Source organism: Carassius gibelio, chromosome B22 (genome assembly GCF_023724105.1).
Source record: "Carassius gibelio isolate Cgi1373 ecotype wild population from Czech Republic chromosome B22, carGib1.2-hapl.c, whole genome shotgun sequence".
NCBI classification, from domain to species: domain Eukaryota; kingdom Metazoa; phylum Chordata; class Actinopteri; order Cypriniformes; family Cyprinidae; genus Carassius; species Carassius gibelio.
The window spans coordinates 41,477,768-41,503,054 of record NC_068417.1 but is presented as its reverse complement, the minus strand read 5'-3'; the positions used below and the strand labels follow the sequence as shown (position 1 = coordinate 41,503,054).

Below are 25,287 nucleotides of genomic sequence, written 5' to 3'. Positions count from 1 at the left end.
CCTCCCGTCACAGAGGTCAGTTAATTCTCAGCACATAGAGACTTTTTCACCTAGATATCACACTATAGAGACTGTGTCTGTTCCCCGAATTAGAAAATACAAAAAATGTCCAAACCAAGTTAAGGTTAATAATTTAATTGAGGTTCAACAAATAAAAAACAAATGCAATATGGATAAACAAATGATAAAGATTGGCTTATTGAATATCAGATCCATTTCTACGAAAACACTTTTTGTAAATAATATGATAACTGATTATAATATAGATGTGCTCTGTTTGACAGAAACTTGGCTAAAACCTGATGATTACATTTTTTTTAAATGAGTCCACCCCCCAAGATTACTGTTATAAACATGAGCCACGTTTAAAAGGCAAAGGGGGAGGAGTTGCTTCAATTTATAACAACGTTTTTAGGATTTCTCAGAGGGCAGGCTTCAAGTATAACTCGTTTGAAGTAATGGTGCTTCATACAACATTATCCAGAGAAACCAATGTTAATGATAAATCCCCTGTTATGTTTGTACTGGCTACTGTATACAGGCCACCAGGGCACCATACAGACTTTATTAAAGAGTTTGGTGATTTTACATCCAAGTTAGTTCTGGCTGCAGATAAAGTCTTAATAGTTGGTGATTTTAATATCCATGTCGATAATGAAAAAGACGCATTGGGATCAGCATTTATAGACATTCTGAACTCTATTGGTGTTAGACAACATGTTTAAGGACCTACTCATTGTCGAAATCATACTCTAGATTTAATACTGTCACATGGAATTGATGTTGATAGTGTTGAAAATATTCAGCCAAGTGATGATATCTCAGATCATCATTTAGTTCTGTGTAAACTTCTGTGGGATTACAAATTTAGAAAATGTTAAATCTAGGTTCCAATATAATAGTAGACTTTTTGGGGTAATAAAGTTGAGATCCAAGAAGCTCAAATCAGGAGAATCAAGTGTCTGAGACATTAACCTTTTGTCTTTGTGTTCTTCCTTGAAGCTCAAGGCACAGCTGTGCCTTTTGTCTCTATGATAATGTGAAGGTATCAGTGTACTGTCAGGCACCTCTGTATTTAAATAACACTGTTATGCTGATAAGATCAAGGCTGGGAAGATGCCAGTGTCTGGTATCTTCCTGATTGCATTTGCATGCTTTGTTAAAATGGTCTCCACCTCTACTGTATGGATCCCTCCCACTTGAATGTATATAATCTACAATGTCTTAAGGACAATTTAGACCTCTTGATGACTGCAGCGCCACGCAGAGCGTTCTCAATAAAGAATCCTGCTGAAGATTACCCAAGAGTCTCCTGGTCTTCGTTTCTGAGTTCCCAACAGTTTTTGGCGCCGTGACCCGGATAGAGCTTCTCACCTGAATCCAGATTGAAACTGCAACCTCAACAAAGATCAGACTTCATTCCAGACTGAATCTTTCTTTACAACCAATGGTTGGTGAGTGTACCTCTATCCAAAAGAACCTTTAAGACCAGAACAAATTTGTTAGCCTCTGCGCCGTCAGAGAAGAGTTAACAGACAGCTGTAGGGTTTGGTTAACTAAGTGACCCTCTAAAAAGGATACTTTAGAGATGAAAATAATCCTCTGTTTAGCCAGGGAAGATTAGCATCACATGCTAATATTTTGCTACCCTCTGTGTCTGGCAGGGAAGTTTAGCATAAAGTGCTAAAAGTTTGTGTTAAGTTACCCTATAAAAATTATATTTTATAGATGAAAATAATCCTCTGTTAAGCAGGGAAGATTAGCATCACATAAGTGCTAAAAGTGTGTTTTTATCCTCTGCTTGTCAGGGAAGTGTTAGAAGTGTCCTTTTGTGTCAGAAAGACATCACAAGATGTTTGGAAAGAATGCTCGATTGATCCCCACAACTGAAAAAGGTGGTCTCGCGACTCCTTTGTGGTCGGATAGCAAATTCAAATCACTGTTAGGTGTGCAAATGAACCTAATAGTCACTGAGAAAGTTAGACAAGAACTAACTCAGAAATATGATATCCATCCAGACAAAACTTGGTCTGTAGATGAGTGTAAAAAGGTACTAGGAGCATGTATTCGCAAGAACAATTTGAAAGGCATTATCTGCTGCCACAGAGAATTTGGTTTAGCGCTAGCTACGCAACAGTCTCAGCGTACCTCAGAACTAGAGGAACAGAACAAAGAGCTCAGAGCCAGAGTATCCTCTTTGACTAAGAAACTGAATCGCAACAAAGCTGCAGCAAAAACTGATGTGGAAGAAGTTAGTCAGACTGATAGCATTTATCCTGATTTACAAACTTTCTTTGAAACAGATGTAGCCATCCAGTCAGTAACTGATGTGCCTGTAGATTCTGTAAAGGTATGTGGTGCTAGGAGGAGATCTCAGGGAATTGAGGGAACTGAAAGTGTTACTCCGAACCCCTCTGTTGTCCAGGTACAAACTGTTACCAAAGTTCTAGGACCTAAAGATATAGAGAGACTCTCCCAGAGCTTACCCTCAGCACGCACAAATTTTTCTGAATTTAGAAGAGCATTAATCAGCAAAATGCGTCTCTACGACATGTCGTTAGCAGAAGTCACACAGCTGATGTCACAAATTCTAACTGAATCTGAATTCAACACTTTTGAGTCTGCTGTTACTTCTGAATTAAAACATGTCAGTAAAGGTGATTTGAGGGAAGGTGTTTTGAAAATTCAAAAAAATATTATAGGACCCAAAATAGACTGGTCTAGAATCACTAACTGTGTGAAGAGGAAAGAAGAAACTGTGAGTGAATACACTGAAAGATTTTGTCAGTCAGCAGTAACTTACAGTGGAATTGCTGATGATCCTGAAAGTGTTCTAGATGACAAAGGACCATTAGTACGCATCTGGTCAGATGGCCTTGTAGTGGAGTACCGAAAAGCCTTGCCATTCCTAGATATCACTTGGTCTAACAAAACTCTCAGAAATAATCTAGACAGTTTAGCTACATGGGAAAGAGATGCGGATGTTAAGACAAAAGTGAGAGTAGCAGCAGCAGCTACATTTAGCACAAGGAAACATGACCATAGATGGCCCAAAAGAGAAGGCAAATGCAATTACTGTGAAAGATCAGGTCACTGGGAGAAAGAGTGTAGAAAGAAGTTGAAAGATAGTAGAAGAAATGTTATGCATAATTCTGCTCCTTCTCAGCCCGCCTACAATCCTGAAGTTAGTCCTACAATGACCACAGAAACTTTAGGACAGCTCGCTCAGGTTCTTCTAAAAGCACAAAAAGAACAGGAAAAAAACTAATTGTTGGGGCTGTGAGTAGCTACCTTTACCCTGTAATACATCACAATGACAAACAAATTTTTGTGAAAGGTAGCATACAAGAGAAAGAGATTGACTTTTTGCTTGATACAGGTGCAGAAATTACAGTAATTCCTATAAAATTGGCTGAAGGCTTAAACATCCCATACAAGAAAACTAAACTTTGTTTAACCGGTGTAATAGGTGAAGATTCTGTTTTGTATGAAACCCCGTCCATAGATGTACAATTAGGCCCAAAGACTCTGACTACAAAATTGCTATGTGCTCCATTAAATACAGGTGCAATTCTAGGCATGGATCTACTCAGACAAGTACACCTGACTTTAGACATGTCCTCAGAATCAGCTAGCATTAAAATTTCCTCAGCACAAGTTTCTACCAATAATGTAATAACTCCTGAGTACGCTTTCTTACAGAATCATCCAATTTGGGCTAAAGACAAAGATGATTGTGGGTTTTTGACAGGTGTAGAACCAGTCAAATTGACAGGAACTCCACCTCCTGTTACCAAACAATATCCTATCAGTAAGGAAGCTATACAGGGGATAAAACCTATTGTGGAAAAATTGCTGAAGCAAGGAGTGCTAGTTAAAACAAACAGTCCCTGTAACTCACCCATATGGCCCATCAAGAAATCTAATGGGACATGGAGACTCACCATAGACTACAGAGTAGCCAATAAACATATTGATAAAATCACCCCCCTAGTGGCAGATCCATCTACAATTTGTAATGGCTTACCATTAGATTGTAAGGTTTTTTTTCTGTAATTGATATGTCTAATGGATTCTTTTCTGTACCCTTGCACTCTGACAGCCAGACATGGTTAGCTTTTACAGTTGACTATGAACAATATCAGTGGACACGTTTGCCCCAGGGATTTCAGAATTCCCCAACTTTATACCATCAGGCTGTCAGACGTGATTTGTGTGACCCAGAATGTCCAGTAAAACAGTCCACTATGATTCAATATGTCGATGATATTTTGGTAGCCTCTACAGATCACGAGGTACATCAAACTGAATTGGCAGCATTGTTGGACTATTTGCAGAAAAGAGGACACAAATGCAGCTTTCACAAAGCTCAAATTGCTAAAAATCAAGTCACATTTCTGGGTCAAACAATTGGTGCAGGAAATAGATCTATTACACAGGATCGAGCCGCTTCAGTCAAAGCCATACCTCCACCTACAACCATTAAAACACTCAGATCATTTTTAGGAACAGCAGGTTACTGTAGACCTTGGATTGAAGAATATGCCTCAATTGCTCAGCCTCTCTATGACTTGTTGAAAGGCCAGGTTAAAGATTCTGATACTGTTTGTATGGAAGAAATTCACCTCAAAGCTTTCAATGATTTAAAGAAAGCACTATGTCAAGCACCAGCATTAGGAATTGCACAATCTAATAAACCCTTTGTGTTTTATGTACATGAACACTTAGGCTTTATGACTGCATGTTTAATGCAAGATCATGGGGGCAGTTTACGCCCAATTCATTACTATTCATGTAAACTTGACATAGTTGCTCAAGGCATGGGCCCATGTCTTAGAGCAGTGCAGGCAGTTCATCTAGCTCTTCAGGCTTCAACAGGAATGGTGCTAGGACAGACTATAAATGTAAGATGTCCTCATGCAGTGTCCGCACTAATGAATCAAGCAAAAGTCACTTCTGTCACCTCCTCTCGTTGGGGAAATTGGTTAACGACCCTCACAGCCCCGAACATTGTTTTACAACGTGCACCAGTAACAAACCCATCCTCATGTATGATGTCTGCAATGACTGAAGTTTTGTTAGAGGATGAGGGTGAAATAACTCACGATTGTGTTACGCTTACATACGAAGCTATAAGTGACATAAAATAAACTCCCATAGAGAATGCAGAATTGGAGTTGTTTGTTGATGGTTCAGCTCAAGTCATTGAGGGAAACAGACGAGCAGGTTATGCAGTAACTTCCACCACTGAAGTTGTAGCTTCAGGCCGTCTTCCAGATCATTTTTCAGCTCAAGCTGCAGAACTAGTAGCCTTAACTAGAGCATGCACGCTAGCTTCAGGATCGATTGCAAATATTTACACTGATTCCAGATATGCTTTTGGGGTGGTTCATGATTTTGGTGTCATTTGGCAAGCTAGACCGTTTCTAACTTCTGCTGGATCCCCCATTAAGCATGCTGGATTAGTAAAAGATTTATTGTTTTCCATGAAACTTCCAAAGAAATTAGCGGTGATCAAAGTGAAAGCACATCTCACAACTAACACTGCAGAAGCTAAAGGTAATGCTCTTGCTGATGTAGCTGCTAAACAGGCTTGTTCCTATGTAACTGTACAAGTGTGTTCAGATAGTATAGCACAGAAGACAATTCTGCCTCCTAAATCAATTATTGATCTGTACAAAGACGCTCCTCTATATGAAGCATGGACATGGTTAGACAAAGGGGCCACAGTAGATTCATCTGGATGCTGGACCAAAGAGGGGAAGTATGTTGCTCCTGAATCACTGCTGCCATATTTGGCTCAACAAATACACAATTTGGGTCACAGTGGTCCAGCAACAATGAATCACAGGTTCACAAATCAATGGTGGAATCCAAAATTCAGAAATGTAGCAACCGAAACAGTCAAGAGATGTGTTACATGTCAAAAAAATAATGATGTGCCAGCAGCAGCTACAGCAGCAACACATACTCCAGCTCCACCAGGACCATTTCGTCACCTGCAAGTTGATTACATATCATTGCCTCCTTGTAAGGGAAAAACTGATGTTTTAGTAGTATTGGATAAGTTCTCTAGATGGCTAGAAGCTTATCCAACAGGGCGTGCTACAGCTGCACATACTGCTAAATGTCTAGTCACTGATTTCATTCCCAGATGGGGATTACCAGATTGCATTGACTCAGATCAAGGTACACACTTCACAGGACAGGTAGTCAAGGAAGTGTCTAAAATGTTGAAAATTAAGTGGAATCTTCACTGCCCCTATAGGCCACAAGCATCAGGACAAGTTGAACGAGCAAACAGAACTATAAAAACCAGGCTAAGCAAAATGCACCAGGAAGGAGTACCATGGGTCGAGGCACTGCCAGCGGTATTGTGTAGTATAAGAGCGTCACCTAACAGATCAGTAGGACTGAGCCCTCATGAGATTATTACAGGACGCCCAATGCAGATGCCAGGTGTGATTGATCTTAGAAATGCTGATGTACACATAGCCTCAGATGCCCTGATCACTTACTGTGAAAACCTCACAAAGGCAGTACAGAGTGCCAGAGAGAGAGTTGAGTTATGTTGGCAGACTCCACCAGAAGGGGGGCACACAATCATCCCAGGTCAGTGGGTCATGATAAAGTCATTCAGAAACAAGCCGTTAGAGCCTAAGTGGCACGGACCACATCAAGTGATGTTGATTACAGCAGCTGCAGTGTTTTGTCAGGGAAGGAAAACATGGACTCATGTTTCACACTGTAAAGTTGTTCCTCCACCTACAGGGATAGGATAGGACACATGGACCAGTGAGGAGCCCAGGAAAGAACCGAATGCAACAGGCTTCGGGGGCCAATCCTGCGGTGAAGATTCCCTTTTAGGCATTCCCCCACCTACTAGTCCATCCTTACCTCACTGTTCTTTAGGTGTCGCAGTAATAAAGATATAGGGAAAGAAAGGAACAACAATAACAGACTCAAATCGACCAGAGGATACAACCCTAGTGTTTACAGTTTTTTTTTTTCAACAAATGCTGCTCTGTCGTTGTTTGTTTTCTTTCTTACTCTGTGCAGATACCACTTGATGGCTGTCCCGAGGCCCATACACACCGACCTCCTCACCTGTGTATGACGACACCACTTTTAAAAGACAACCAGACCCACAACCGAGCCAACTGTAACGAAAAAAAAAAAAAATTATATATATATATATATATATATATATATATATATATATATATATATATATATATATATATATATATATATATATATATAAATTAAATACACAACGCAGAGAATCATACAGGGGAACTTCAGTCATCCATCAACATGATCAAGATTGCCGTACTAGTAATCATCATGGACATCGCACAAAGTATAGACTCGAGAAACAACATATTCTTAGAGCTGATGAATATGTCAAGAAACTCCTTGTTTGCTGGAAAGAACGTTTGCATGCCACATCCACCTTCTGTAGGAGCAGGAATCCCATGGGTAGCACACCCCATTTCTGACTGTGATACCTGCACCCTATTTGGTGTTGTCACTAATGGAATTTTTAACCAAAGCACATGTCATAACGTGACTGTTCCTCAAGCCTCACCATGTTGCATTCCAGGTTTAAGTTCCTGCAATTTGACCTCAACCACACCTGTTATGACAGACTTACTCTTACCAATGAAATTTAGTTGGTGTGTTGAACAGCTATCCTTAGACTCTAAAGATTTGGGAAAAATTCCCAGTGCTGCATGTGGTTTCATAATTAAAATGGGAATGTCACTGAAGACAGAAATTTCATCATCCACACGACAAAAGAATGAGGATGTGGAAGTATGTATTAGGCAAACTCGATCATTCCCTAAGCTATTTAATGTGAACCAATGGTGCAGGATTTCCCCCCCAACAGGCATGTTTTGGTTATGCGGAACCTCAATCTATAGTGTGCTACCAGTAAAGTTGAATGGAAGGTGCACCTTAGTCTATGCCCTACCTGCAGTCAGAGAAAATGTGAAATCCACTACAGTCCTAATAACAGGCAACACCACCTTACAAAATATTCCACGTTTAAGTGATTCAGCTCCTACCACGAACACAGAAGATCACTGCATTCCAGGACTCACTTGTGCACAAACATGGTGGTCCAGAACTCTGGGAACATTGATCCCATCTTATGGTGTCATGCAAGCCCTGGATCAAGTTAGAAGCTTATCGAATTCTGTACAGAAACTGGCCAATGATACAGCTTTGGCCTTGGGTAACATCACAAACACTCTCGCTTCACACAAGATAATGATCTTACAGAACAGAGTTGCCTTGGATTACATTCTTGCAATGCAAGGGGGAGCATGTACCATTATCGGACCTGAGTGCTGCACCGGTTTACTGGATCCAACAGAGAACTTGAACAAAATTCAACAAGACATTCTTGCACTTTCATCAAAATTACACCAGATGACTGAAGACAATTCATCATGGTTCGGAAACCTGTTAGGTAAACCCTGGCTGTGGATCAAGGAAATAGCAATTCTGCTGTTGTTCTTACTACTGGTGTACTATCTATGCGCCCACAGTATCAAGTGTTTTATTCAACAACTTACTCATGCCCATCACGAGGAAATGACAATTCCGACCAGAAAAGATTATTACCCATAAGAACTAGACAGACCCTAGCTGCATGTTTGTTTCTGTGTCAACATGCCATTCGTCACTACAGACAATCAACACAGAGCAAGTGCTATGTGCCTGTAACGATCACAGGTTACAAGAATGAACTTTTAAATGTTTACATTTTTATTGTGAGAGTTATTAGAACTCTCAACGGGAGGACTGTGGGATTACAAATTTAGAAAATGTTAAATCTAGGTTCCAATATAATAGTAGACTTTTTGGGGTAATAAAGTTGAGATCCAAGAAGCTCAAATCAGGAGAATCAAGTGTCTGAGACATTAACCTTTTGTCTTTGTGTTCTTCCTTGAAGCTCAAGGCACAGCTGTGCCTTTTGTCTCTATGATAATGTGAAGGTATCAGTGTACTGTCAGGCACCTCTGTATTTAAATAACACTGTTATGCTGATAAGATCAAGGCTGGGAAGATGCCAGTGTCTGGTATCTTCCTGATTGCATTTGCATGCTTTGTTAAAATGGTCTCCACCTCTACTGTATGGATCCCTCCCACTTGAATGTATATAATCTACAATGTCTTAAGGACAATTTAGACCTCTTGATGACTGCAGCGCCACGCAGAGCGTTCTCAATAAAGAATCCTGCTGAAGATTACCCAAGAGTCTCCTGGTCTTCGTTTCTGAGTTCCCAACACTTCATATAGCCAAAATTGTAAATTCTACTTCTTGTTACAAGTATCGAAGAACCATCACTTCTACCACAAAAGACTGCTTTTTAAGTTATCTTCCTGATGTATCCAAATTCCTTAGCATATCCAAAACCTCAGAACAACTTGATGATGTAACAGAAACTATGGACTCTCTCTTTTCTAGCACTTTAAATACAGTTGCTCCTTTACGCTTAAGGAAGGTTAAGGAAAACAGTTTGACACCATGGTATAATGAGCATACTCGCACCCTAAAGAGAGCAGCCCGAAAAATGGAGCGCAGCTAGAGGAAAACAAAACTAGAGGTATTTCGTATTGCTTGGCGGGAAAGTAGCATATCCTATAGAAAAGCATTAAAACCTGCTAGATCTGATTACTTTTCTTCTCTTTTAGAAGAAAACAAACATAACCCCAGGTATTTATTCAATACAGTGGCTAAATTAACGAAAAATAAAGCCTCAACAAGTGTTGACATTTCCCAACACCACAACAGTAATGACTTTATGAACTACTTTACTTCTAAAATCGATACTATTAGAGATAAAATTGCAACCATTCAGCCGTCAGCTACCGTATCACATCAGACAGAGCACTATAGACCCCCTGAGGAACAGTTCCACTCATTCTCTACTATAGGAGAGGAAGAATTGTATAAACTTGTTAAATCATTTAAACCAACAACATGTATGTTAGACCCTATACCATCTAAGCTCTTAAAAGAGGTGCTTCCAGAAGTCATAGGTCCTCTTCTGACTATTATTAATTCCTCATTGTCATTAGGATATGTCCCCAAAACCTTCAAACTGGCTGTTATTAAGCCTCTCATAAAAAAGCCACAACTTGACCCCAGAGAACTTGTTAGTTATAGACCAATCTCGAATCTCCCTTTTCTGTCCAAGATACTAGAAAAGGTGGTATCCTCACAATTATATTCCTTATTAGAGAATAATGGTATATGTGAGGATTTCCAGTCAGGATTTAGACCGTATCATAGTACTGAGACTGCTCTCCTTAGAGTTACAAATGATCTGCTCTTATCATCTGATCGTGGGTGTATCTCTCTATTAGTTTTATTGGATCTTAGTGCTGCGTTTGACACAATTGACCACAACATTCTTTTGCATAGACTTGAACACTTTGTTGGCATCAGTGGAAGTGCATTAGCATGGTTTAAATCGTACTTATATGACCGCCATCAGTTCGTAGCAGTGAATGAAGATGTATCATATCGATCACAAGTGCAGTATGGAGTACCTCAAGGCTCAGTACTAGGGCCGCTACTCTTCACGCTTTATATGTTACCCTTGGGAGATATCATCAGGAAACATGGTGTTAGCTTTCACTGTTATGCTGATGATACGCAGCTCTATATTTCCTCGCAGCCTGGTGAAACACACCAATTTGAAAAACTAATGGAATGCATAGTCGATATAAAAAATTGGATGACGAGTAATTTCTTACTGCTAAATTCAGAAAAAACAGAGGTGTTAATCATAGGGCCTAAAAACTCTGCTTGTATAAACCTAGAACACTGTTTAAGACTTGATGGTTGCTCTGTCAATTCTTCGTCATCAGTTAGGAACCTAGGTGTGCTACTTGATCGCAATCTTTCCTTAGAAAGACACGTTTCTAGCATTTCTAAAACTGCAATTTTCCATCTCAAAAATATATCTAAATTACGGCCTATGCTCTCAATGTCAAATGCAGAAATGTTAATCCATGCATTTATGACTTCAAGGTTAGACTATTGTAATGCTTTATTGGGTGGTTGTTCTGCACGCTTGGTTTAGCACCTCGGTATTTGAATGAGCTCCTTTTACATTATACTCCTCTACGTCCGCTACGTTCTCAAAACTCAGGCAATTTGATAATACCTAGAATATCAAAATCAACTGCGGGCGGCAGATCCTTTTCCTATTTGGCGCCTAAACTCTGGAATAACCTACCTAACACACTCTTGCAGTTTAGATCTAGATTAAAGACCCAATTCTCTTTAACCTGGCATACACATAACATACTAATATGCTTTTAATATCCAAATCCGTTAAAGGATTTTTAGGCTGCATTAATTAGGTAAACCGGAACCGGAAACACTTCACATAACACCGTACTTTCTACATCATTAGAAGAATGGCATCTACGCTAATATTTGTCTGTTTCTCTCTTGTTCCGAGGTCACCGTGGCCACGAGATCCAGTCTGTGTCCAGATCAGAGGGTCACTGCAGTCACCCGGATCCAGTACGTATCCAGACCAGATGGTGGATCAGCACCTAGAAAGGACCTCTACTGCCCTGAAAGACAGCGGAGACCAGGACAACTAGAGCCCCAGATACAGATCCCCTGTAAAGACCTTGTCTCAGAGGAGCACCAGGACAATACCACAGGAAACAGATGATTCTTCTGCACAATCTGACTTTGCTGCAGCCTGGAATTGAACTACTGGTTTTCGTCTGGTCAGAGGAGAACTGACCCCCCAACTGAGCCTGGTTTCTCCCAAGGTTTTTTTCTCCATTCTGTCACCGATGGAGTTTCGGTTCCTTGCCGCTGTCGCCTCTGGCTTGCTTAGTTGGGGTCACTTCATCTACAGCGATATCATTGACTTGATTGCAAATAAAAACAGACACTATTTCAACTGAACAGAGATGACATAGCTGAATTCAATGATGAACTGCCTTTAACTATCATTTTGCATTATTGAGACACTGTTTTCCAAATGAATGTTGTTCAGTGCTTTGACGCAATGTATTTTGTTTAAAGCACTATATAAATAAAGGTGATTGATTGATTGATTGATTGAAGAGAGGGGTATTTAAAGAACAGCCAATCTTATCGCCAGTACATTATATAAGTAGGAAAGAAAACCCAAAAGCTTAAAGCACCTGGTATTCCTAGGCAGTCTCTCATCAAAGTACTAACCAGACCTAAACCTGCTAAGATTCAGAGATCGGGCATTGACTCTTTTTTTAATTTTTTTTAATGAAAGATTATTATATAATTCGTGAAATTTTCCAAAAATATTAAAGCACCTGGTATTCCCAGGCAGTCTCCCATCCATGTACTAACCAGGCCCAAACCTGCAAATATTCAGAGATCGGCATTGACTCTATTTTTTGGCAAAATTATTATATACTAAGTGAAAAATGTCCAAAAAGCTTACAGCACCTGGTATTCCCAGGCAGTCTCCCATCCATGTACTAACCAGGCCCAAACCTGCTAATATTCAGAGATCGGCACTGACTCTATTTTTTGGCAAAATTATTATATACTAAGTGAAACATTTCCAAAAAGCTTACAGCACCTGGTATTCCCAGGCGGTCTCCCATCCAAGTACTAACCAGGCCCAAACCTGCTTAGCTTCCGAGATCAGACGAGATTGGGCATAGCCAGGTTGGTATGGCTGTAAGCGAAGTCTGCTGCAAAGAGACGGCTATTTAAAGACCAGCCAATCTTATTGCCAGTACATTATATAAGTAGGAAAGAAACCCCAAAAGCTTAAAGCACCTGGTATTCCTAGGCAGTCTCTCATCAAAGTACTAACCAGACCTAAACCTGCTAAGATTCAGAGATCGGGCATTGACTCTATTTTTTGGCAAAATTATTATATACTAAGTGAAAAATGTCCAAAAGCTTACAGCACCTGGTATTCCCAGGCAGTCTCCCATCCATGTACTAACCAGGCCCAAACCTGCTTAGCTTCAGAGATCAGACGAGATCGGGCATAGCCAGGTTGGTATGGCCGTAAGCGAAGTCTGCTGCAAAGAGTGCTGCTGAAGAAGTGGTGCTGCTCTTCTGTCTAGAAATATGGCAAATAGTCTTAGTGTTTATTCTTGACTAACTGGGGCCCAGGTCAGGAAGCAGACAGACTGGCTAAACCGACCGTCTGCTAGCTGCCTCCCGTCACAGAGGTCAGTTAATTCTCAGCAAATAGAGACTCTTTCACCTAGATATCACACTATAGAGACTGTGTCTGTTCCCCGAACTAGAAAATACAAAAAATGTCCAAACCAAGTTAAGGTTAACAATTTAATTGAGGTTCAACAAATAAAAAACAAATGCAATATGGATAAACAAATGATAAAGATTGGCTTATTGAATATCAGATCCATTTCTACGAAAACACTTTTTGTAAATAATATGATAACTGATCATAATATAGATGTGCTCTGTTTGACAGAAACTTGGCTAAAACCTGATGATTACATTATTTTAAATGAGTCCACCCCCCAAGATTACTGTTATAAACATGAGCCGCGTTTAAAAGGCAAAGGGGGAGGAGTTGCTTCAATTTATAACAACGTTTTTAGGATTTCTCAGAGGGCAGGCTTCAAGTATAACTCGTTTGAAGTAATGGTGCTTCATATAACATTATCCAGAGAAACCAATGTTAATGATAAATCCCCTGTTATGTTTGTACTGGCTACTGTATACAGGCCACCAGGGCACCATACAGACTTTATTAAAGAGTTTGGTGATTTTACATCCGAGTTAGTTCTGGCTGCAGATAAAGTCTTAATAGTTGGTGATTTTAATATCCATGTCGATAATGAAAAAGACGCATTGGGATCAGCATTTATAGACATTCTGAACTCTATTGGTGTTAGACAACATGTTTCAGGACCTACTCATTGTCGAAATCATACTCTAGATTTAATACTGTCACATGGAATTGATGTTGATAGTGTTGAAATTATTCAGCCAAGTGATGATATCTCAGATCATTATTTAGTTCTGTGTAAACTTCATATAGCCAAAATTGTAAATTCTACTTCTTGTTACAAGTATCGAAGAACCATCACTTCTACCACAAAAGACTGCTTTTTAAGTTATCTTCCTGATGTATCCAAATTCCTTAGCATATCCAAAACCTCAGAACAACTTGATGATGTAACAGAAACTATGGACTCTCTCTTTTCTAGCACTTTAAATACAGTTGCTCCTTTACGCTTAAGGAAGGTTAAGGAAAACAGTTTGACACCATGGTATAATGAGCATACTCGCACCCTAAAGAGAGCAGCCCGAAAAATGGAGCGCAGCTGGAGGAAAACAAAACTAGAGGTATTTCGTATTGCTTGGCGGGAAAGTAGCATATCCTATAGAAAAGCATTAAAACCTGCTAGATCTGATTAATTTTCTTCTCTTTTAGAAGAAAACAAACATAACCCCAGGTATTTATTCAATACAGTGGCTAAATTAACGAAAAATAAAGCCTCAACAAGTGTTGACATTTCCCAACACCACAACAGTAATGACTTTATGAACTACTTTACTTCTAAAATCGATACTATTAGAGATAAAATTGCAACCATTCAGCCGTCAGCTACCGTATCACATCAGACAGTGCACTATAGACCCCCTGAGGAACAGTTCCACTCATTCTCTACTATAGGAGAGGAAGAATTGTATAAACTTGTTAAATCATTTAAACCAACAACATGTATGTTAGACCCTATACCATCTAAGCTCTTAAAAGAGGTGCTTCCAGAAGTCATAGGTCCTCTTCTGACTATTATTAATTCCTCATTGTCATTAGGATATGTCCCCAAAACCTTCAAACTGGCTGTTATTAAGCCTCTCATAAAAAAGCCACAACTTGACCCCAGAGAACTTGTTAGTTATAGACCAATCTCGAATCTCCCTTTTCTGTCCAAGATACTAGAAAAGGTGGTATCCTCACAATTATATTCCTTCTTAGAGAATAATGGTATATGTGAGGATTTCCAGTCAGGATTTAGACCGTATCATAGTACTGAGACTGCTCTCCTTAGAGTTACAAATGATCTGCTCTTATCATCTGATCGTGGGTGTATCTCTCTATTAGTTTTATTGGATCTTAGTGCTGCGTTTGACACAATTGACCACAACATTCTTTTGCATAGACTTGAACACTTTGTTGGCATCAGTGGAAGTGCATTAGCATGGTTTAAATCGTACTTATATGACCGCCATCAGTTCGTAGCAGTGAATGAAGATGTATCATATCGATCACAAGTGCAGTATGGAGTACCTCAAGGCTCAGTACTAGGGCCGCTACTCTTCACGCTTTATATGTTACCCTTGGGAGATATCATCAGGAAACATGGTGTTAGCTTTCACTGTTATGCTGATGATACGCAGCTCTATATTTCCTCGCAGCCTGGTGAAACACACCAATTTGAAAAACTAATGGAATGCATAGTCGATATAAAAAATTGGATGACGAGTAATTTCTTACTGCTAAATTCAGAAAAAACAGAGGTGTTAATCATAGGGCCTAAAAACTCTGCTTGTAATAACCTAGAACACTGTCTAAGACTTGATGGTTGCTCTGTCAATTCTTCGTCATCAGTTAGGAACCTAGGTGTGCTACTTGATCGCAATCTTTCCTTAGAAAGACACGTTTCTAGCATTTGTAAAACTGCATTTTTCCATCTCAAAATTATATCTAAATTACGGCCTATGCTCTCAATGTCAAATGCAGAAATTTTAATCCATGCATTTATGACTTCAAGGTTAGACTATTGTAATGCTTTATTGGGTGGTTGTTCTGCACGCTTGGTTTAGCACCTCGGTATTTGAATGAGCTCCTTTTACATTATACTCCTCTACGTCCGCTACGTTCTCAAAACTCAGGCAATTTGATAATACCTAGAATATCAAAATCAACTGCGGGCGGCAGATCCTTTTCCTATTTGGCGCCTAAACTCTGGAATAACCTACCTAACACACTCTTGCAGTTTAGATCTAGATTAAAGACCCAATTCTCTTTAACCTGGCATACACATAACATACTAATATGCTTTTAATATCCAAATCCGTTAAAGGATTTTTAGGCTGCATTAATTAGGTAAACCGGAACCGGAAACACTTCACATAACACCGTACTTTCTACATCATTAGAAGAATGGCATCTACGCTAATATTTGTCTGTTTCTCTCTTGTTCCGAGGTCACCGTGGCCACGAGATCCAGTCTGTGTCCAGATCAGAGGGTCACTGCAGTCACCCGGATCCAGTACGTATCCAGACCAGATGGTGGATCAGCACCTAGAAAGGACCTCTACTGCCCTGAAAGACAGCGGAGACCAGGACAACTAGAGCCCCAGATACAGATCCCCTGTAAAGACCTTGTCTCAGAGGAGCACCAGGACAATACCACAGGAAACAGATGATTCTTCTGCACAATCTGACTTTGCTGCAGCCTGGAATTGAACTACTGGTTTTCGTCTGGTCAGAGGAGAACTGACCCCCCAACTGAGCCTGGTTTCTCCCAAGGTTTTTTTCTCCATTCTGTCACCGATGGAGTTTCGGTTCCTTGCCGCTGTCGCCTCTGGCTTGCTTAGTTGGGGTCACTTCATCTACAGCGATATCATTGACTTGATTGCAAATAAAAACAGACACTATTTCAACTGAACAGAGATGACATAGCTGAATTCAATGATGAACTGCCTTTAACTATCATTTTGCATTATTGAGACACTGTTTTCCAAATGAATGTTGTTCAGTGCTTTGACGCAATGTATTTTGTTTAAAGCACTATATAAATAAAGGTGATTGATTGATTGATTGATTGAAGAGAGGGCTATTTAAAGAACAGCCAATCTTATCGCCAGTACATTATATAAGTAGGAAAGAAAACCCAAAAGCTTAAAGCACCTGGTATTCCTAGGCAGTCTCTCATCAAAGTACTAACCAGACCTAAACCTGCTAAGATTCAGAGATCGGGCATTGACTCTTTTTTTTAATTTTTTTTAATGAAAGATTATTATATAATTCGTGAAATTTTCCAAAAATATTAAAGCACCTGGTATTCCCAGGCAGTCTCCCATCCATGTACTAACCAGGCCCAAACCTGCAAATATTCAGAGATCGGCATTGACTCTATTTTTTGGCAAAATTATTATATACTAAGTGAAAAATGTCCAAAAAGCTTACAGCACCTGGTATTCCCAGGCAGTCTCCCATCCATGTACTAACCAGGCCCAAACCTGCTAATATTCAGAGATCGGCACTGACTCTATTTTTTGGCAAAATTATTATATACTAAGTGAAACATTTCCAAAAAGCTTACAGCACCTGGTATTCCCAGGCGGTCTCCCATCCAAGTACTAACCAGGCCCAAACCTGCTTAGCTTCCGAGATCAGACGAGATTGGGCATAGCCAGGTTGGTATGGCTGTAAGCGAAGTCTGCTGCAAAGAGACGGCTATTTAAAGACCAGCCAATCTTATTGCCAGTACATTATATAAGTAGGAAAGAAACCCCAAAAGCTTAAAGCACCTGGTATTCCTAGGCAGTCTCTCATCAAAGTACTAACCAGACCTAAACCTGCTAAGATTCAGAGATCGGGCATTGACTCTATTTTTTGGCAAAATTATTATATACTAAGTGAAAAATGTCCAAAAGCTTACAGCACCTGGTATTCCCAGGCAGTCTCCCATCCATGTACTAACCAGGCCCAAACCTGCTTAGCTTCAGAGATCAGACGAGATCGGGCATAGCCAGGTTGGTATGGCCGTAAGCGAAGTCTGCTGCAAAGAGTGCTGCTGAAGAAGTGGTGCTGCTCTTCTGTCTAGAAATATGGCAAATAGTCTTAGTGTTTATTCTTGACTAACTGGGGCCCAGGTCAGGAAGCAGACAGACTGGCTAAACCGACCGTCTGCTAGCTGCCTCCCGTCACAGAGGTCAGTTAATTCTCAGCAAATAGAGACTCTTTCACCTAGATATCACACTATAGAGACTGTGTCTGTTCCCCGAACTAGAAAATACAAAAAATGTCCAAACCAAGTTAAGGTTAACAATTTAATTGAGGTTCAACAAATAAAAAACAAATGCAATATGGATAAACAAATGATAAAGATTGGCTTATTGAATATCAGATCCATTTCTACGAAAACACTTTTTGTAAATAATATGATAACTGATCATAATATAGATGTGCTCTGTTTGACAGAAACTTGGCTAAAACCTGATGATTACATTATTTTAAATGAGTCCACCCCCCAAGATTACTGTTATAAACATGAGCCGCGTTTAAAAGGCAAAGGGGGAGGAGTTGCTTCAATTTATAACAACGTTTTTAGGATTTCTCAGAGGGCAGGCTTCAAGTATAACTCGTTTGAAGTAATGGTGCTTCATATAACATTATCCAGAGAAACCAATGTTAATGATAAATCCCCTGTTATGTTTGTACTGGCTACTGTATACAGGCCACCAGGGCACCATACAGACTTTATTAAAGAGTTTGGTGATTTTACATCCGAGTTAGTTCTGGCTGCAGATAAAGTCTTAATAGTTGGTGATTTTAATATCCATGTCGATAATGAAAAAGACGCATTGGGATCAGCATTTATAGACATTCTGAACTCTATTGGTGTTAGACAACATGTTTCAGGACCTACTCATTGTCGAAATCATACTCTAGATTTAATACTGTCACATGGAATTGATGTTGATAGTGTTGAAATTATTCAGCCAAGTGATGATATCTCAGATCATTATTTAGTTCTGTGTAAACTTCATATAGCCAAAATTGTAAATTCTACTTCTTGTTACAAGTATCGAAGAACCATCACTTCTACCACAAAAGACTGCTTTTTAAGTTATCTTCCTGATGTATCCAAATTCCTTAGCATATCCAAAACCTCAGAACAACTTGATGATGTAACAGAAACTATGGACTCTCTCTTTTCTAGCACTTTAAATACAGTTGCTCCTTTACGCTTAAGGAAGGTTAAGGAAAACAGTTTGACACCATGGTATAATGAGCATACTCGCACCCTAAAGAGAGCAGCCCGAAAAATGGAGCGCAGCTGGAGGAAAACAAAACTAGAGGTATTTCGTATTGCTTGGCGGGAAAGTAGCATATCCTATAGAAAAGCATTAAAACCTGCTAGATCTGATTAATTTTCTTCTCTTTTAGAAGAAAACAAACATAACCCCAGGTATTTATTCAATACAGTGGCTAAATTAACGAAAAATAAAGCCTCAACAAGTGTTGACATTTCCCAACACCACAACAGTAATGACTTTATGAACTACTTTACTTCTAAAATCGATACTATTAGAGATAAAATTGCAACCATTCAGCCGTCAGCTACCGTATCACATCAGACAGTGCACTATAGACCCCCTGAGGAACAGTTCCACTCATTCTCTACTATAGGAGAGGAAGAATTGTATAAACTTGTTAAATCATTTAAACCAACAACATGTATGTTAGACCCTATACCATCTAAGCTCTTAAAAGAGGTGCTTCCAGAAGTCATAGGTCCTCTTCTGACTATTATTAATTCCTCATTGTCATTAGGATATGTCCCCAAAACCTTCAAACTGGCTGTTATTAAGCCTCTCATAAAAAAGCCACAACTTGACCCCAGAGAACTTGTTAGTTATAGACCAATCTCGAATCTCCCTTTTCTGTCCAAGATACTAGAAAAGGTGGTATCCTCACAATTATATTCCTTCTTAGAGAATAATGGTATATGTGAGGATTTCCAGTCAGGATTTAGACCGTATCATAGTACTGAGACTGCTCTCCTTAGAGTTACAAATGATCTGCTCTTATCATCTGATCGTGGGTGTATCTCTCTATTAGTTTTATTGGATCTTAGTGCTGCGTTTGACACAATTGACCACAACATTCTTTTGCATAGACTTGAACACTTTGTTGGCATCAGTGGAAGTGCATTAGCATGGTTTAAATCGTACTTATATGACCGCCATCAGTTCGTAGCAGTGAATGAAGATGTATCATATCGATCACAAGTGCAGTATGGAGTACCTCAAGGCTCAGTACTAGGGCCGCTACTCTTCACGCTTTATATGTTACCCTTGGGAGATATCATCAGGAAACATGGTGTTAGCTTTCACTGTTATGCTGATGATACGCAGCTCTATATTTCCTCGCAGCCTGGTGAAACACACCAATTTGAAAAACTAATGGAATGCATAGTCGATATAAAAAATTGGATGACGAGTAATTTCTTACTGCTAAATTCAGAAAAAACAGAGGTGTTAATCATAGGGCCTAAAAACTCTGCTTGTAATAACCTAGAACACTGTCTAAGACTTGATGGTTGCTCTGTCAATTCTTCGTCATCAGTTAGGAACCTAGGTGTGCTACTTGATCGCAATCTTTCCTTAGAAAGACACGTTTCTAGCATTTGTAAAACTGCATTTTTCCATCTCAAAATTATATCTAAATTACGGCCTATGCTCTCAATGTCAAATGCAGAAATTTTAATCCATGCATTTATGACTTCAAGGTTAGACTATTGTAATGCTTTATTGGGTGGTTGTTCTGCACGCTTGGTAAACAAACTACAGCTAGTCCAAAATGCAGCAGCAAGAGTTCTTACTAGAACCAGGAAGTATGACCATATTAGCCCGGTCCTGTCCACACTGCACTGGCTCCCTATCAAACATCGTATAGATTTTAAAATATTGCTTATTACTTATAAAGCCCTGAATGGTTTAGCACCTCAGTATTTGAATGAGCTCCTTTTACATTATACTCCTCTACGTCCGCTACGTTCTCAAAACTCAGGCAATTGGATAATACCTAGAATATCAAAATCAACTGCGGGCGGCAGATCCTTTTCCTATTTGGCGCCTAAACTCTGGAATAACCTACCTAACATTGTTCGGGAGGCAGACACACTCTTGCAGTTTAAATCTAGATTAAAGACCCATCTCTTTAACCTGGCATACACATAACATACTAATATGCTTTTAATATCCAAATCCGTTAAAGGATTTTTAGGCTGCATTAATTAGGTAAACCGGAACCGGAAACACTTCACATAACACCGTACTTTCTACATCATTAGAAGAATGGCATCTACGCTAATATTTGTCTGTTTCTCTCTTGTTCCGAGGTCACCGTGGCCACGAGATCCAGTCTGTGTCCAGATCAGAGGGTCACTGCAGTCACCCGGATCCAGTACGTATCCAGACCAGATGGTGGATCAGCACCTAGAAAGGACCTCTACTGCCCTGAAAGACAGCGGAGACCAGGACAACTAGAGCCCCAGATACAGATCCCCTGTAAAGACCTTGCCTCAGAGGAACACCAGGACAAGACCACAGGAAACAGATGATTCTTCTGCACAATCTGACTTTGCTGCAGCCTGGAATTGAACTACTGGTTTTCGTCTGGTCAGAGGAGAACTGACCCCCCAACTGAGCCTGGTTTCTCCCAAGGGTTTTTTCTCCATTCTGTCACCGATGGAGTTTCGGTTCCTTGCCGCTGTCGCCTCTGGCTTGCTTAGTTGGGGTCACTTCATCTACAGCGATATCATTGACTTGATTGCAAATAAAAACAGACACTATTTCAACTGAACAGAGATGACATAGCTGAATTCAATGATGAACTGCCTTTAACTATCATTTTGCATTATTGAGACACTGTTTTCCAAATGAATGTTGTTCAGTGCTTTGATGCAATGTATTTTGTTTAAAGCACTATATAAATAAAGGTGATTGATTGATTGATTGCAGAGAGGGCTATTTAAAGAACAGCCAATCTTATCGCCAGTACATTATATAAGTAGGAAAGAAAACCCAAAAGCTTAAAGCACCTGGTATTCCTAGGCAGTCTCTCATACAAGTACTAACCAGACCTAAACCTGCTAAGATTCAGAGATCGGGCATTGACTCTTTTTTTTTTTTTCTTTTTTTTTTAATGAAAGATTATTATATAATTCGTGAAAATTTCCAAAAAGATTAAAGCACCTGGTATTCCCAGGCAGTCTCGCATCCATGTACTAAGCAGGCCCAAACCTGCTAATATTCAGAGATCAGGCATTGACTCTATTTTTTGGCAAAATTATTATATACTAAGTGAAAAATTTCCAAAAAGCTTACAGCACCTGGTTTTCCCAGGCGGTCTCCCATCCAAGTACTAACCAGGCCCAAACCTGCTTAGCTTCCGAGATCAGACGAGATCAGGCATAGCCAGGTTGGTATGGCCGTAAGCGAAGTCTGCTGCAAAGAGAGGGCTATTTAAAGAACAGCCAATCTTATCGCCAGTGCATTATATAAGTAGGAAAGAAACCCCAAAAGCTTAAAGCACCTGGTATTCCTAGGCAGTCTCTCATAAAAGTACTAACCAGACCTAAACCTGCTAAGATTCAGAGATCGGGCATTGACTCTATTTTTTGGCAAAATTATTATATACTAAGTGAAAAATGTCCAAAAAGCTTACAGCACCTGGTATTCCCAGGCGGTCTCCCATCCAAGTACTAACCAGGCCCAAACCTGCTTAGCTTCCGAGATCAGACGAGATCGGGCATAGCCAGGTTGGTATGGCCGTAAGCGAAGTCTGCTGCAAAGAGTGCTGCTGAAGAAGTGGTGCTGCTCTTCTGTCTAGAAATATGGCAAATAGTCTTAGTGTTTATTCTTGACTAACTGGGGCCCAGGTCAGGAAGCAGACAGACTGGCTAAACCGACCGTCTGCTAGCTGCCTCCCGTCACAGAGGTCAGTTAATTCTCAGCACATAGAGACTCTTTCACCTAGATATCACACTATAGAGACTGTGTCTGTTCCCCGAACTAGAAAATACAAAAAATGTCCAAACCAAGTTAAGGTTAACAATTTAATTGAGGTTCAACAAATAAAAAACAAATGCAATATGGATAAACAAATGATAAAGATTGGCTTATTGAATATCAGATCCATTTCTACGAAAACACTTTTTGTAAATAATATGATAACTGATCATAATATAGATGTGCTCTGTTTGACAGAAACTTGGCTAAAATCTGATGATTACATTATTTTAAATGAATCCACCCCCCAAGATTACTGTTATAAACATGAGCCGCGTTTAAAAGGCAAAGGGGGAGGAGTTGCTTCAATTTATAACAACGTTTTTAGGATTTCTCAGAGGGCAGGCTTCAAGTATAACTCGTTTGAAGTAATGGTGCTTCATATAACATTATCCAGAGAAACCAATGTTAATGATAAATCCCCTGTTATGTTTGTACTGGCTACTGTATACAGGCCACCAGGGCACCATACAGACTTTATTAAAGAGTTTGGTGATTTTACATCCGAGTTAGTTCTGGCTGCAGATAAAGTCTTAATAGTTGGTGATTTTAATATCCATGTCGATAATGAAAAAGACGCATTGGGATCAGCATTTATAGACATTCTGAACTCTATTGGTGTTAGACAACATGTTTCAGGACCTACTCATTGTCGAAATCATACTCTAGATTTAATACTGTCACATGGAATTGATGTTGATAGTGTTGAAATTATTCAGCCAAGTGATGATATCTCAGATCATTATTTAGTTCTGTGTAAACTTCATATAGCCAAAATTGTAAATTCTACTTCTTGTTACAAGTATCGAAGAACCATCACTTCTACCACAAAAGACTGCTTTTTAAGTTATCTTCCTGATGTATCCAAATTCCTTATCATATCCAAAACCTCAGAACAACTTGATGATGTAACAGAAACTATGGACTCTCTCTTTTCTAGCACTTTAAATACAGTTGCTCCTTTACGCTTAAGGAAGGTTAAGGAAAACAGTTTGACACCATGGTATAATGAGCATACTCGCACCCTAAAGAGAGCAGCCCGAAAAATGGAGCGCAGCTGGAGGAAAACAAAACTAGAGGTATTTCGTATTGCTTGGCGGGAAAGTAGCATATCCTATAGAAAAGCATTAAAACCTGCTAGATCTGATTACTTTTCTTCTCTTTTAGAAGAAACCAAACATAACCCCAGGTATTTATTCAATACAGTGACTAAATTAACGAAAAATAAAGCCTCAACAAGTGTTGACATTTCCCAACACCACAACAGTAATGACTTTATGAACTACTTTACTTCTAAAATCGATACTATTAGAGATAAAATTGCAACCATTCAGCCGTCAGCTACCGTATCACATCAGACAGTGCACTATAGACCCCCTGAGGAACAGTTCCACTCATTCTCTACTATAGGAGAGGAAGAATTGTATAAACTTGTTAAATCATTTAAACCAACAACATGTATGTTAGACCCTATACCATCTAAGCTCTTAAAAGAGGTGCTTCCAGAAGTCATAGGTCCTCTTCTGACTATTATTAATTCCTCATTGTCATTAGGATATGTCCCCAAAACCTTCAAACTGGCTGTTATTAAGCCTCTCATAAAAAAGCCACAACTTGACCCCAGAGAACTTGTTAGTTATAGACCAATCTCGAATCTCCCTTTTCAGTCCAAGATACTAGAAAAGGTGGTATCCTCACAATTATATTCCTTCTTAGAGAATAATGGTATATGTGAGGATTTCCAGTCAGGATTTAGACCGTATCATAGTACTGAGACTGCTCTCCTTAGAGTTACAAATGATCTGCTCTTATCATCTGATCGTGGGTGTATCTCTCTATTAGTTTTATTGGATCTTAGTGCTGCGTTTGACACAATTGACCACAACATTCTTTTGCACAGACTTGAACACTTTGTTGGCATCAGTGGAAGTGCATTAGCATGGTTTAAATCGTACTTATATGACCGCCATCAGTTCGTAGCAGTGAATGAAGATGTATCATATCGATCACAAGTGCAGTATGGAATACCTCAAGGCTCAGTACTAGGGCCGCTACTCTTCACGCTTTATATGTTACCCTTGGGAGATATCATCAGGAAACATGGTGTTAGCTTTCACTGTTATGCTGATGATACGCAGCTCTATATTTCCTCGCAGCCTGGTGAAACACACCAATTTGAAAAACTAATGGAATGCATAGTCGATATAAAAAATTGGATGACGAGTAATTTCTTACTGCTAAATTCAGAAAAAACAGAGGTGTTAATCATAGGGCCTAAAAACTCTGCTTGTAATAACCTAGAACACTGTCTAAGACTTGATGGTTGCTCTGTCAATTCTTCGTCATCAGTTAGGAACCTAGGTGTGCTACTTGATCGCAATCTTTCCTTAGAAAGACACGTTTCTAGCATTTGTAAAACTGCATTTTTCCATCTCAAAAATATATCT

At 39.5% G+C, this 25,287-nt stretch overlaps 1 protein-coding gene and 6 non-coding genes across 8 annotated transcripts in view; 1 reads left to right on the top strand and 6 right to left on the bottom strand.

Moving 5' to 3' along the window:
* The window catches only part of LOC127987501 (protein NYNRIN-like), a 363,443-nt gene extending 356,288 nt beyond the window's left edge, over positions 1-7,155 (top strand). For both annotated transcript variants that reach the window (XR_008161230.1, XM_052589851.1), the window contains one exon: positions 7,000-7,155. The gene's annotated coding sequence lies outside the window, so the exon portion shown is untranslated. The remainder of the gene's footprint in view (positions 1-6,999) is intronic.
* A 5,447-nt stretch (positions 7,156-12,602) lies between these two features.
* LOC128000493 (5S ribosomal RNA) lies at positions 12,603-12,721 on the bottom strand. Its single transcript, XR_008173275.1, has one exon. It is a non-coding gene; the product is annotated as a 5S ribosomal RNA (ribosomal RNA).
* Positions 12,722-12,941: 220 nt separating this feature from the next.
* Positions 12,942-13,060, bottom strand: LOC128005142 (5S ribosomal RNA). The gene has a single exon (XR_008177804.1). It is a non-coding gene; the product is annotated as a 5S ribosomal RNA (ribosomal RNA).
* A 4,294-nt stretch (positions 13,061-17,354) lies between these two features.
* On the bottom strand, positions 17,355-17,473 carry LOC128000492 (5S ribosomal RNA). The gene has a single exon (XR_008173274.1). It is a non-coding gene; the product is annotated as a 5S ribosomal RNA (ribosomal RNA).
* A 220-nt stretch (positions 17,474-17,693) lies between these two features.
* Positions 17,694-17,812, bottom strand: LOC128005141 (5S ribosomal RNA). Its single transcript, XR_008177803.1, has one exon. It is a non-coding gene; the product is annotated as a 5S ribosomal RNA (ribosomal RNA).
* Positions 17,813-22,149: 4,337 nt separating this feature from the next.
* Positions 22,150-22,268, bottom strand: LOC127995630 (5S ribosomal RNA). The gene has a single exon (XR_008168570.1). It is a non-coding gene; the product is annotated as a 5S ribosomal RNA (ribosomal RNA).
* Positions 22,269-22,489: 221 nt separating this feature from the next.
* On the bottom strand, positions 22,490-22,608 carry LOC127994974 (5S ribosomal RNA). The gene has a single exon (XR_008167940.1). It is a non-coding gene; the product is annotated as a 5S ribosomal RNA (ribosomal RNA).
* Positions 22,609-25,287: the final 2,679 nt, after the last annotated feature.